This window comes from Vidua macroura, chromosome 2, assembly GCF_024509145.1.
Source record: "Vidua macroura isolate BioBank_ID:100142 chromosome 2, ASM2450914v1, whole genome shotgun sequence".
Taxonomy (NCBI): Eukaryota; Metazoa; Chordata; class Aves; order Passeriformes; family Viduidae; genus Vidua; species Vidua macroura.
This window is the reverse complement of record NC_071572.1, coordinates 116,890,370-116,905,297: the sequence shown is the minus strand read 5'-3', so window position 1 is coordinate 116,905,297 and position 14,928 is coordinate 116,890,370. Positions and strand designations below refer to the sequence as shown.

General features: G+C 46.0%; 1 protein-coding gene across 5 annotated transcripts in view; it reads right to left on the bottom strand.

Annotated features, from left to right (window-relative positions):
* Nucleotides 1-14,928, bottom strand: part of LOC128803323 (glutamate receptor ionotropic, kainate 1) — a 109,184-nt gene that overhangs the window by 57,304 nt on the left and 36,952 nt on the right. The gene's annotated exons all lie outside the window — the stretch shown is intronic.

The following is a 14,928-nucleotide window of genomic DNA, read 5'->3' as shown; positions in this document are numbered from 1 at the left end:
TACGTTTGGAGATGGAACCTGGACGTGTGGATGTTTTCTGAAGTGTTTCTGCACACCCTGGCAGTCCAAATCCACGGAGGAGCTTGAGAGCCACCACCCTGAGAGTCTCCCTCGGGCTCTGTGTTCCCTCTGGTTTCTCCTAAACCTCGGGCAGTTGTTGGTCATTGCTCAGCTTGCTCAGGGACAGGGGAATGTTTTTTGCTTTTTCCAAGAAAAAGGAGCTGAACCTGTGGACACCAGCTTTCCAAAAGAGGGCTGCAAATCACCCAAATTTAGGAAGTGCAATGATGTTCCCTGGAGTGTGTCCTGGGATGGGGAAGGTGTCTCAAGGCCACAGCCTGTCCCAGTAGACTGGGATGTCTGCTCCCTCCAGCCTCTAGAGACCTTATTATGCCACAGCACATCCCCACTATCCAGGGGCAGTGGGATTTGAGGAATGCACTGCACACAGAGCTGATTTTAAAAAACAGCTCCTCTAAACAGCAATCTCCAGCTTCACTGCTTGGTTTTGCAAGTATAATTTACTCATTTAGCGCAAGTCACTAGAGAATACTTTGGGTTTCTCACTTACGTATTTCCCCATTTCCCCATGTTACATTTGAGGCCCCTCTGTCTGTAATTTCTGGCCATCTGAATACATTCAGCTCATGAGCTGCAGCCTCCTGCAGTTTTGATGTCACCCATGTAGGAACAGTGCAGTCATTAGCTGACCATCAGAAACGGGAACACACTGGAATCAAAACCTGCTTTGAATTTTAATCCAGCAATGAAGACCCTGGAGGCTGCCAACCCCGTTCTGGAAATGTTATCCCTGCAATAAACAGCATTGTTTTGTCTCCTGAACCCACACAGAGCAATGCCTGGACATGACTTAAACAATCTGCCAACTTCAGCAATTTTCTTGCACACTCCATGGATTTCTCATGTACAACGTGCAGGTATCAGAACCTTGGAGACTTCTTCCCTCTTCCTCAGAAAATATCCAAGTGATTTCAAAAGAGTGTGATACACAAAAACAGAAAAAAAAAAAAAAAGGCAAAAAAAAAAAAACACCTAAGTGCAGGATTTGGAACCAAAACACTGAGTGGAATGCTAAAGTCAGCAGGATTTTCCAGAGCTGCAAACTCCAGATCATCTGAAGTGAAAAAAATCTAAAGCCTGTTCTTTCAGACCCAATCCTGCAATTCCTCATCCCAACTACCATCCCAGCAAGTTTAGTGGTTAAATTCAATTATCTTTCCCTCATTTCACCCGAGGAAGACAATTCTTTTCAGGCAGCTGCAATGCCAGCCTGGCCTTGGGCCAGAAAGGTTCCACTGCTGAGTTTTCCTTGGATCCCTGCTGGAAGCAGCAGAGCATTGCTCCATCAAAGGGAGGGTGGATGTCACGGGTACAAGGGACAGCCCGAGATTACCTGGAAATAAGGGTGTCCACAATCCCTCCCCACTTCCAATAGGATGGGCATTTTGCTATTTGATCTTGGCAAAAAACCCCTCCACCTCAGAAATTATTACTGTGCATTCCATCATTTCTGCTTTTTTTTTTTTTTTTTAATTAATTAAAACTACTTCATCCAAGCACCCTTGAGGCAACCTTCATACCTGGATGTACACAAGCACTTCCTCATTCTAAGGCCAGAGCCATTTCCATCCCTCTAATCAACTGCCTATTAAATGAAGATTAATTGGAATTAATGATGTATAACCAGGAACTATTTATACTTCATTAGCAGAATTCCGCAGGATTTTTCCTTTTGGAGAAGAGTGCAAGCTCAGTGGGCAGCAGGGAGGCAGGGAGGGAAAGCAGGAGTGATGGAAGGAGGGGAAGCTTTGTGTGGATGTGTTTTCAGAGCAAACTAATCCAAACTCTGCACTAGAAACACACTCCCAGGTTCCTTTTGCACACACGAAGAGAGCAGGAGAGCACTCAGGATTGCAGCCTTTGTTTGCTGGTGGGATACCCTGGAGAAAACATGGACTCACAGCATGGTTTGGGCTGAGGGGGCCTTAAAGCTCATCCAGTCCCTCACCCAGCCATGGACAAAGCCCAGGAGGGAGCTCATGGAGGCAATAATTCCTCACTGGGACTGAGCTGGGGGATATTGCACTAAAAAGGCTTGGGCTGTACCTTTTTGAGCTTGATTCTTCTGCTCAGGCCTATTCAACTGCTGAAAAGGAGTGGAATTACTGGATAAATGTGCATCACAAACAAGCTGTGCTGTAGCATTTTCATCCATACATCCCTAATGAAACCCAGCAATTCCATAAATAGTGTCTTCTCCTCCTTCTTCTGCTGACTGACAGCTAAGCTCAGAATTCATTGTAAGGTCCAGGTTAAAAGAAAAATAGCAGAGTAAGTGACAAGTTTGATGAAGACCCAGTTTGTCAGATGATTCATTTGAATAAAGTAATTACTGTACAACATTTTAAAAACAAATTAAGCACAGCATTATACAAGGGAAGGAAGGAAGGAAGAAGAGATCGATGTTAACTCAACATAAATGATGGTCCAGGAATGAAGCTGTTATTTCTGAGCGTGAAAACAAGCACTGGCTTTCATGGTGGGCTGCTGGTAGCACGTAGGTGGGAAAAATTGTAAATGTTGGAGTCCTCCCTTTCAGCTCCCTCCTCTCTCAGTCAGAGTGAATCCTCCACAGCAAACCAAAAGCTGCTGAGTCCTGCTCAGTGGCAGAGCTGGCTTTTCACTTACAGCACATCATTTGTAACGTGATTTCTTCAAGGATGAAGGAAAGAGCCCAAAATCCACCCCTCCTTGGAGGTTAGCAGGGGAAGGGGAGAGGGAATGACAGCCTGGTCCAGCTGCTCTGCCAAAAGGGGCTGAGCCACGTGCGTGAGCCAGTGACAGCATCAGCTCCATTCACTCTCTGAGCACAGAAACCCCCACAGCAAGGAAAATGTCACAGCTACACAGCACACTTCAGCAGGCACACCTGGAAAAGCTCCCCCAGCTCTCCCAGGCAGGCAAATATTTCCATTTCAAGGGGTCATCAGGGACCGAGGGGGTTTCAGTAAAGGTCGGGGCTGAATCCATGACCAAAGGAGGATCTTACAGTTCATGACTCTTTCTAGCTGAGGACAAACCCCTGTTTCTGCATGGTTGGTGGCCGTATTTCCTGTCCTGGCTCAGAGGAGGAATTTTCCCGGGCTGAGTGTCAGCTGGGGAGGTGCTGGGACACGGCTGACACGTGGGAGCAGCCGTGTGGAAGCACAGGCCCTGCTGGATGCTGCTCCATGCCCAGCTGGGAGCCACCCACAGCTCCCAGAGGCAGCCCAGGGCCAGCTCAGGCAGGTGCTTTGCCAGCAGGGCTTCCACAAACACCTGGACATCCATTTCCTGCAGGGATTCCTGCTCTGAGAAGCCTCCCCTCCTTTCACAGGGAACCCCGGGAGGCCCATGAGAGCTCATTAAAACCCACCTGGCAGCCACTGAGGGGAAAGGAGAGCTAAAATCCTAACGACTGCGAGCTCTGTGCTGCTGCTGTCCCCAGAGAGAAGCTGCTGCTGGTGCCAGGTTGATGTAGAGGATTCAAGAAGCCAAATGAGCACAAGGTTTGCCCTTGGGCTCTTTGGCAGGGATATGGATTCCAGAGGGGTCTGGATCACAGGCACCCAGTGGGGCTGGGGGCAGACTGAAGGCTCAAAAGCAGTGCTGAGGAAGATGTTTTTCTCCAGATAATTCCCTCTGACAGAGCTCCACTGGCACTGGAACTCCTGCTGCTGGGAACCCCCTCAAGCATGTTTTTCCATCCTTATTTCTCAGCAAAAGACAGGTTCTCCTGTGCCATGTGGTGTCCAGCTGGGAGGCAGTACCTGTGCACTCGCCACACTCATCTCCCCAGAAAATAACAAAGTTACTGCTCACAGTTTAGCAGCATCTTCCTTTGCAAAGTCACCTCTCTGATGGTGTCAGGGCACCCAGAAAGTGGCTGTTAGCCCTGGTTTCGAGAGGAGCCACAAGCTGCTCTGCTGTGAGATGTGCCCTGGAAGTTCCTCAGGAAGAACGGTGACCAGCCCAGCCCTGTGAGCAGCCGAGACTGCAATTTGCATTTGCACATCCTGCGGGCTGCAGGGGCTGCCCCCCGAGGTTCTCCTGGAGCTGGAGCAGGGGGGCTGTTTGCCTGGCAGAGCCCGCCCTGAGCCCACCAGCCCTCGGAGCAGGAGCTGTTATCATCCTCGTTTTACACACACCAGAGCTGAGAGCCACGTTCCCAGCACTGCTCCCTGCCCAATCCCTTCAAAAGCTGCCTTGGGAGCCTTCCATGCACTGTGCTCTGTTCCAGCCCATCCCCAAGCCTTCCCCTCCTTGTTTCCAGCCATCAGAATGCCCAAGGAAAGGTGGTGAGCACAGAGAGGCAAATCCCCCACTCTGGAACCCCCTGGATTTCTGCCCCCTTTACCCCAAATAGCTCCCCGTCCCTGTAGGTTGCAAGCTTCTGGAGACTGTAAGAAATGTGTAGCCAAACAGAGAAATTTTTAAATGTAATAAATGCAGGGCTGGCTCTGGGGCTGGGGGAATGGTTTCATTCTCCTTTTGGTGGCTGTGGGGAGCTGAAACCTGGGACAGGCTCAGGACCTGAACCCTGACCAAGGGAGGGGATGAGCCCCAAGTGTCAAACTCAGCAAAAGGCATTTTAAAATAATATTATATTATTTATATTATATTAATATATTAATATTTATTAATTAATATTTCTATTAATATATTATTTTTGTTTATAGCAAGGTCACTGCCTATTTGTCACATTTGGTATCTCCTCCGTTCCAAAGTGCCTATCCAAAATCCAGCTCCATGTTCTGGATGTGGTTTTATTTGTTTTATTCCAGCTGCTTTTGTGAAGGTTTTGCTCCCAGCTGTAGCAAGGCTGCTCAAATTTAGCTTGGTTTTTTTTTGTTTTTTTTTTTTTTTTGCTGAACTCTCAGAGGGACTCAGCCTTTCTGCCCTCCTCATGGAGCATGGATGGGTGGTGCTGAATGGCCAGTGATGAAACTGCTACAAATCCCACTTTGGGCTAAAAATGCTAAAGCAATTCTCCACCCAAAATATCCCCTGTGAGAGCCAGGGCAGGTTTTTATAATTACCTGCGCTCCAGAAAGGTGCATTCAGCCCTGATTTGATCCTTTGGAAAGCAGAGGGATAAAAATACATGTGTGTATGTATATATAGAAAAAGTTGAGCTTATTAAGATACAAGGATCTGCCTTTTCCAATGGGAATTATTTCACTTCAGCTTGCAAGTGGAGATAGTTCCCAAAGGCACAATCGACATGATTCACGTTGCAGAATTTCTAAGTAATGAACTTCTTCCTTTTCACTAACAGCCAAAAAAATCTGGTTGACCTGATTTAGGTACCTCCTGCAACACCAGGCAGGAACTGGAGCATGATTTTTCGAGGTGCAAGCTCAGGATTTGATAGGAAGTTTTAAAACTGTTGCTTTTCTCCTTTACATTTTATATCTCCCCCTGCCTGCACTATGCCACGAGTTCTGGGCTGGTTTCTCCCGATGCCAGCAGGGTTTGATCAAACTCCCCCACGGCTGAGCACTCCTCCCACCACGCTGTAACAACTTAAACAGCCTCTCTGGCAAAGAAACTTAATTTCTCCTGCCTTTTTAAGTCTTTCAGAGCCCTGCTTCACAGGTCTGCATTTCCTGAGTGTCTGCGTGAGAGGATTTCCCTCTGAGGCACCCAGCCACCCTGACACATTCACTGCTGACCATGTGCAGGGCTACAGGGAGCTGCTGGAAATGGAGGGGCAACAGGAAAGCAGAGAGGAAGGAACAATCACAAAAAAAACCAAAAAAATTAAAAAAAAAAAATCAATGCTTATATTAAGGAGTAAAGGAGGGGAAAAGAATTTGACAGAAATAAAAAGCAGAGTGGAAAGCAAGCTGGTGGGACGAAGACTGAAAGACTGATGGCACTGCTGGAGTTTTTTGTTTACTGCTTTTTTCTGAGTCCATCTCAAAAGCCTTCAATTGCTTACAAATATAGTGAGATTTTTTGGGCAGATACACAGCAATTGTACCTTACACTTGAGGAAACCTCAAACCAAAGGAAGCCACAGAGACCCCTAAAACAACAGCAAGGAAAACTGAGTTCAGAGGGGGTTTTGCCACTGCTTCGACACAGACACCTGGTTAAATCAGGAGGATAGCTGCACAAAAACTGCTCTACACTGTCCTGTGCAGTGCCTGCAAGAGGTGACACTCCCAGAAAGCAGCAATAAATACATTTCTGTACAATAAATAAATTTTCTGCACTCTGACAGCAGCTGACCCTGGAAACAGAACCGTTCACTGGACAGAGCCCTGGAAAGTTACTGCAGAGAGGAGCCCAGAGGGGAGAAGAGATGGCCCCACTGCAGAGCAGTTGGGAGTTTGCATTTGCCTCAGGAAGAGCCATTTTCCTCCAGCTGTTAGCCAGGAATAGAAAGGCATTTCAAAATCCAAGACAATGCTTTGAAATGAGAGCTATCTGGCAAACAGCATTTTTGTGCATAAATGTTCAGGGTTATATCTTTAAAAATGACACAGTCTGTCTTTTCCTGAGTGCCCATTAAGCACTATTATCTCTAAGATGCTTAGGAACGTAAGGTCTTTATTAAAGCTGAAGAAATCCGAGTTCATCCTGAAAAAGCATGGATAAATCAGATCACAACTATCCCAAAGTACATCCCTTCCAGAGAGGAGGTGCTGGAGGGAGGTTAAAGCTGGCAGGGGGGACATTTTACGCTCTAACTTTAGTCTTTGGCTGCTGTCTTTCTGAATTGCAGCTGCTCCAGCTGCCCTGAAGGCAGAGCTGCCTGTCCAGCCAGGAATGATGGCATGGGGAATGCCTGGAAGCCCCAGGGCTGCAGCAGATCCCCCATTTGGAAACTGCTGGGCACACTTGGCACTTTGAACCACGCAAAAATCGTGTCCTGAGCAGGAGTTCCAACATTTAGGATCCCAAACGACAGCAGCTCCTGCTGGCACACCCTCTGCACGGGGAATTCTGGCTTTGCCTTCCATCCCAATTGCTGCTGGCAGATTTCTCTGAGGCTGGAGTCACTCCTCTCACTCTGGAGAAAAGGCTTAAAATCATTCAGCCGAGCTGGAGAGGACTTTGCCTGTGACTGTCCCCATCCTTCCTTCACCCCACATTGTGCCAGGCCTGGCGTTAAGGAAGGATAAACCTGAAGTTTCAAAATAAAAACTGCAAAGAGACATGAGTGATTTGATTGGTTTTCATTATAAGAAACAACCCCCCCTCTTTAGCTTTCCTTGGCATGGAGGAAGGACTTAAACCCAAGTGTTACCAGGTTTCCCACTGGATCCATGGCTTTGATTCTCCTGAAGCTCCAGACACACAGCTGGTGTTTGGGGGACAGGGGAAATGTGCAGGTTTTGCTCAGGATTTTCTTTAAACCTTACAGCAGCATATTTTCCCCGTGCTACTGCATCATTATTCTGCCTCCCTTTAAGTGCCATTAATGCAGTTTCATCCTTAATTCCTGAGGTATCAGGAAGGAACAGAGAGAAAACGGGCTGCCATTCCCCATGATTTACCTTGCAGCCACAGCAGCAGCTGTTTTAAAGAAAACCAAGGTACATTTCCAGCCCTGGCAAGTGTAATGTCTGAGGAGCTCGTGTGAGACAATGCTCTTCAGGGTGGGAGGGGCAGATTTTCCAACAGATCCACTCTAATGAGTAATGTTTAATCAGCACCCGTGCTCTGAGCTGCCACATTTCCTCTTACTAATGATGGTTGGCTCTTGAACAGACGCTTACCGGGGCTGCCTGCAGTTTGAAGCTTTCTTGGTAATTATCAGTCTGGAACATTTCTATTCCTCCACCTACGAGGGCCATTTGAGTCTGAAGAATGCCTTATTCCACGTCTACATTTGCAAATATCAAAGCACCAAGTGTAAACAAAGCTCTGCTGCACCTGATGACAACTGCGCACCGAGTGCTAAATTATACAGCTCCAAGAGAAATATGGAATGGGAACCCAAACAGCTCTAGGAACGCTTCCTCCTCCTAATGCTTCCCTCAAAAGAGAGCTGAGAATGTCCTTCACCACAAATCACACTCAGACTGAGACGTTCCACTGCAGCAGCTTCGCTGGGATCAGCTTGGTCAGGAATTATTAGCGCTGATTAGAGATGGTGGTTACAGCTATTACATTTATTATATTAAAGCTCCTCTTAGTTGTAATTGTTACACTTATGGATAGGGAAGTTGGAAATGTACTTTGAAAAAAATGGCAGGAAAATCCTGGATAATTTTACCCAGGGGTTAAAACTGTGTTAAAAAATTAATAAAAAATTAAAGAAAGAAAAAGACAATTATCTGAAAAACTGATACAATATCTCCAGGCCCCACAAGGTGAATATCTGAGTTACTAAATTGTTACTCATATTTTTAAAGCATGAAAGTTTATGCTACTGGGCATAAATATTGTAGGGTTTTTTTTTTTTAGCCTCATAACTTCATTGTAAGAAATAAATTTCCATCAAAAGTCCATAAAATACCCTTGCCATGAAGAGGAAACTGTAATTAGTACAGTGTGTAAAGATGGCTTCAATTCAATTAAATATTTCCATGACTGATGAATCAAGTGATTGCCATCATTTCAATGTGTTACCACCAATCTCCTGACTGAACAACTGAAATTTCAAAACAAAATTAAAAATGCAGCTGACATTTTTCCTTGCTCAGTTTTCCTCGGTGTGTGTCAGAATTCCCACTCAGGGTATTCCATGATCCTGTGAGTCCACACTTGAACAGGTTTATGTTTTTTTTTTTTGGCAGAACTGACTGGGCTCCCTTTTGGGGTAAGGGCATTGAACGGAGCTGCTTGTTTATGCTGGGAGGTCATTGGAGATCCTCTGCTGCTCCTGCCTGGCCTGAAACGTTCTGAAATCCTAGAGCAGCAATAAATGCTGCCCAGGGAGCTCAGACAAGAGGGGGATGCTGCAGCCGGGCAGGGGAGCTCCTGGCAGAGTTCTGTGTGTCACAGCAAGCTGGGGCACAGGGTGATGGGACAACACCAGCCTTGCTCCCACTCTGTGTTTTCTGGGACACAGAACATTGAAAAGTGGTCAAATTACCCACTGCAACGAGGCTGGAGAGGGGCTGGGAACACAAACCCTGTGAGGAACGTTTGGAGGAGCTGGGGTTGTTCAGCCTGGAGAAGAGGAGGCTCAGGGGTGAGCTCATTGCTCTCCACAGCTCCCTGAAGGGAGGTGCAGACAGGTGGGGTCGGTCTCTTCCACCGGGCAGCACTGACAGAACAAGAGGACACAGCCTCAAGCTGCATCAGGGGAGGTACAGGTTGGATATTAGGAAAAAAATTTTCACTGAAAGAATAATAAAGCTCTGGAATTGTCTTCCCAGGGAGGTGGTGGAATCACCATCTCTGGATGTGTTTAAAAAAAGACTGGACGTGGCACTTGGTGCTGTAGTCTGGTTGAGGTGTTAGGGCATGGGTTGGACTTGATGATCTTAGAGGTCTCTTCCAACCTCATTGTTCTGTGATTCTGTGATTCTATGATTCTGTGATTCTGTGATTCTGTGATTCTGTGATTCTGTGATTCTGTGATCCCCTACGTAAAGGAAACGCTGTGTACACGACTCTGCTGGTGATTATGGCTCACTGTGTGACATATGTCTAATGACTTCGATTGGCTGCTGTGCAGAGGGATTTAATTTAAGGCACTTGTGGCATTGGGCTCAAATGATTTCCAAGAGCCGATTGAAGCTTATGTTTTACCCTGCAGCTTGTGCTCAGCTGAGGCTCACGCGCTGCCTGCGTTCCATTTGTCCCCTGCAGGATCTCAGCCCTGGGCTCCTGCCACACTTTGTGCCTCTGTAGGATTGTTCAGCCACTTCCCAGAGCAAGCAGAGCCTGCTGTGAAATCAGACACCACAGCAAAATCGCCCTATCCCGGTCTTTGATTTCTGTTTATTTATTTAATGGCGACGTCTGCAGCTTTTAAAGCCACCTTGGCAACAGGTTTTGTGTGAAAAATGCATATTTTATGATTGGCTTTACGCAATAGTTACAATGAATATTATATGTGTAATGTTGGAAAGTTACGCTGGATTAATTCTCCCAAGTGGTGTGTTGAATGTATTTTTAGGTTATAACACAATGTTAAAATAGAAACTATACTATGTAAGATACTTTTTAACTATCTCAAGAAAGAGATGGGATAATCAAGGAATTCTTCGCACAAAGATAACAATTACAGAAACCCCTAAATTTTCCAGAGGAGAGGAATTTATGGCTTTCCTTATCAACAGAAATGAAATTCTTCAAGCCTGACTGAGACTCAAAGGCGCCTGGGAATTGACAGAAACTTTTTGACAAGTACCAGACGAATTTCTTGTTTTAAATAAAATATATGCATAATCAGGAAGTGTTTTGTATCTGCAACAGGCTGTTGCTTTTAAGGTGATTCCTTTGTTCACAAGGCATGCTTATGGAGCTTAAGGGCCCGAGAGCATCCGTAATTCTTTGCTTTTTATTGTCTTGTAATCGTCCTAACTCTAAATTTTTATTACTCTAATTATATTACTATTTTTATAACCATTTTATTATTATTAAACTTTAAAACTTTTAAAAACCAAGTGATTGGCGGTTTTCACATTTTGGATATCTGCTCCCATGAGAATTTGGAAGAACTGCCCACCCACCCCTTGAAAAGCTTTGCATTTCTCTGTCTCTCGGTGCTCACCAAGGGCAGCTGGCCGAAGGAACCTGCGGGTTCAGAGGTGTCCCCATGGAATTTGGTGGCAGCCTGAGCCTAGTGTGAGGCTGCAGCTGCCAGGGCCCTTCCCTGGGATGTCACATCCCACGGCAAACCCAGCCCAGGGTCCAGCAGCCACAGGCTGCAATGGGGTGGGAGGGGAATGCACAGCTCCCCTGGGGCTGCCTGGGGCTGAAGGTGCCCTTTGATCCCGTCTGGAAAGGCACTCCACGAACTTCCCTGGCCTTTGGGGTGCCCCAGCAGTGCAGGAACGCTGCTGAAATCCAGGGCAGCAGATCTGGGCCAGCAACAGAGTGAACGGGTCGTTTCCCCTTGGAAAAGGCTGAGGCCACTGAAGCACTGCTAATTCCATCGTCAGAGACTCCCAGGGCCACTGAGGCTGGAAAAGCCCTCCAGGATCACCCAGCCCAGGATCACCCAGCCCAGGATCACCCAGCCCAGGATCACCCAGCCCAGGATCACCCAGCCCAGGATCACCCAGCCCGAGCTGTGCCCCATCCCCAGCCTGTCCCCAGCCCAGAGCTCTGAGTGCCACCTCCAGCCCTTCCTGGGACACTCCAGGGATGGGCACTCCAAACCTCCCAAGAACCCTTTTTCTTACAGACCCAGCCCCTCCAGAGGAGATCTGCACTCCCCCCCTAGCCCAGGAACATTCTGGAAATGCTGGTTTTCCTGAAGGGAAGGGAGCCAGCTGGAGCTCTGGGCAGCGTCAGAAATCTCTTGCTCACTGAAACCTGTACAGAAAACCACCTGGGACTTGAGGGAGCATTAAATAGAAATCAGCTAAATGCGTTTGAGAGGAGAACAAACACTAAGCTTCTTTAAATAAAAGAGTTAGAACATGGAAGTGTGAAATTTCACACTTTTCTGTGTGTGGATATTTTGTAAAGCTTCATTCTGATTCCTCTTTGCTCCCTGATGATTATTACATCTCCCTTGCACAAAATATGGAATATTTCCTGAAAGGAACCTTTGCCTTCATATCCAGTGTAGCAAGTGAAACCTTTGAAATACTAAATTGTTTCAGAAAAGGGAAATGAGGGCACCCTTTAACCCGCAGATGACACCAGACTGGGTGGGAGTGCTGATCTGCTGGAGGGCAGGAAGGCTCTGCAGAGGAATGGGTTGGATGTCAGGGAAATTCCTTCCCCAGAACTGTGAGCAGAGGTAGACGGAAGGTTTGAATTCTAGAAAAGGCAGTAAAAGTACATTATTAGGCATTTAGAACTCATTTTTGTTCAATCAAGCTGCAGCAGGGAGCCGAGTTAGCTTGTTAATATAAGAAATTACTGCTGGTCCTTAACACATTTCGATCAGTGTGTGAGAACGGGCAAGAAATGAAGAGCAGGAGAAAGTGAAAAAGATCATCCAGAAGTTTCTGACTGGCAAACTCCTGCTGCCTCAATCCACTGTTTATTTTTGCAGGTGGTTTCTGGTGAGCTCCTGGAGCATGACTGGGATCTTTTCAAAGGGGTGGAGATCTTTAAAATCTCCTTATGTGGAGGTTGTGCATTTTTTACACCAAGATGTAAAAATGAATTTCATGCTGTTTCTGCCCTGGAAGGAATCTTGCCACATGCCCTACCTAAATCCAAATGAACTTGGGAATTTGTAACATGAACTTTACCCAACCTGCCCTATGACATTCATCAAATTAAACACTCAAAATCAGGAGGGTTGTACAATGGCAATGCAAACTTAAATTAATTCATTTTCTGCCTCTTTTGTTCTCTGCTGAAAATGGAGAGATGTGAGAACCATCTGAAAACCAGTGGAATTTGCAAAAATGAAAATAAAGTGTTTTCCACATTGCAAGCCTTTGGAAGTTTGCTGATGCAGCTTTCCAGCAAGGAGAAAATGAGAGACCAAAGGTTTGTCCTTTTATTTAAAACACAGCATGGCCTGGGCTTGCTTTGATGTTTGAACAGTGAGACTGATTTTTCCTTAGCACATGAAATTATATTGTGGCATTAGGATTAAAAAAAAAAAACAAAGCTCAGCTAGAAGCTGAATGGCTCCATCCAGAGTGCCAAACACATTTTTGGTGTTTTCTTTTTTTTGCTTTTAGGGAGCATTTTCTGCTGTTTTTCTTAGCAACTCTTAGACATCAGTGGTTTAATAAAATCATCTCGTGTTCTGAAACATTTGGATAATGAACTGAGTGATGGAGCTGTCAGCTCTCTGCTCACCAGCTGACCAGCTGTCACACCAAGGACTCTTTGGCAATTGGGAGATGTTGGGTTTGATGTTTAATTCCCTTATTCCATCAAAGGACTTTATTTGAAAAGAGTCTTTGAATCATGCATGTGCTGGAGATGTTCCTTATATCTAAATCATCTGCGAGCAGCAAGGGGGTTTTAAAGATTAAAACACTTAAAGATTTATTCTTTTATAAAGGAATGAAGCTTTTCTTCGTGTGGGGACTTGTGGAAGTGCTTCCTTTGCATTATTCAGACTTGGTGGTGATTAATCACAGATTTCCTCAGGCTGCACCTTGTGCAGAATGTGCTGCAGGGGCTGGGACCCAGCCCAGCACCTGCTGGGGCCCCTGCCCTGCCCAGCCTGGCTTCTCCTGAGTTTTAAACATTCCAAGGCACTGGGCAGCTCCAGGAGCTGGCAAGGCAGCAGAGGGATGAGCTCTGCTCCACGGGGAGATGTTCCCAGCGCCCAGTGGAGGAGTTCCCTGGAAATAGAAGCATTGCTGTGAAAAGCCGAGGCTCACACTGGAGCTCCAAGCTGCTGCAGAGCGACATTTGGGATTGTCCCCAGCTCCCGGGTGCCCTGCAGCCTCAGTGGCACTGTGAGCAGCTGGGGAGCTTTCCCAGCACACAGCTCCACACGTTGGGAAAGGGGTTTCTGGCTGGAACAGAGCACATTGCCCGGAACCATGGAATGGGCTGGCTGGGAAGTACCTTGAAGCTCACCACTCCCCTGCCACGGGCAAGGACAGCTCTTCCTGCTCCTTCTCCCCTCTTCCTTTGAACTTTCCTGTTCACACAAATCTCAGAATGGTTTGGGTTGGGAGGGAAATTCGGATTCCCAGGGAACCCATAGGAAAAGACCTCCAGGAGCGTGGAGTGCAGGCTGTGGGTGAATCCCTGCCCCGAGGGTGTGAAATCCTCCCCGAGGAGTGCCAGCAGTGCTGGGGAAGCTGCAGCTCTCCAGGATGGGCAGGAAGCACCCCAGCAATGGTTATTGATGCCAGGTTAAATGCTGGGGGCACCCAGTGCCTGAGACAAAGCAGGGAAAAGCCCTTTTGCCTCTGCTACTGAAATTGCTTTTACACCCCATACTGACCAATGTCCACATGGATATAGGAAATGCCCTGGATTTTAGGGTACTTTACAACTTGCAACCTACCCAAACCCATTTGCAATAAATTATTCAGGGTGTTAAGACCCCACTTCTCAGGATTAACATCTATGCCTGCAAATAATTACAGGTGCAATTTACAGCGGATTGGGGCAAGGACAGTTTTTGGCAGTAGAGCTCTGCCTATCTGATTATCCCACAGAAAGATGGTTCTGTGCTATAGAATGTTCCCAGAGTAATCTGTTTCTGGCAAATTGCTCCCATAAAATCAGAGCCTGACTTGAAGTCCTCTCAAAAAAAAAAAAAAAAAAAAAAAAAAAAAAAAAAAAAAAAAAAAAACAAAAAACAAAAAACAAACAAACAAACAAACAAACAAACAAAAAAACCCAAAAAAAAAACAACCCCCAAAAAAGTGGAAGAGTCATAATACATCTATTTTTGCAACACAGCTTTAAAAAGTTTAAAAATCATTCTTTAAATATGTGCTTTATTGTTATCATAATTTCCCTGGGGTCTGCTGCACTGGTAAACTTATGGTGCATCACCTAAAAACATCACTGTGGTCCCTTTGGCACACATAAAAAAGACAGATCTTCCTTGATATTGTTCTTAAAACTATCTCCATGTTCCAGCATTGGGATTTATGAAGCATGGGCTATATGTATTATAAAACTTTATTTTAAAATACTAGACTTACAAAAAGTAAACAGGCCCCCTATCAAGTAAAAAATAAAAGAAGCACAACAACAAAAATAAAAGGTATTATGTTAAAGGAGGCAAAGCATCAGGGGTTTTATAAAACTTAATTTCCACTCTTCTCCATAGGCTTGAGAGTGCTTGCA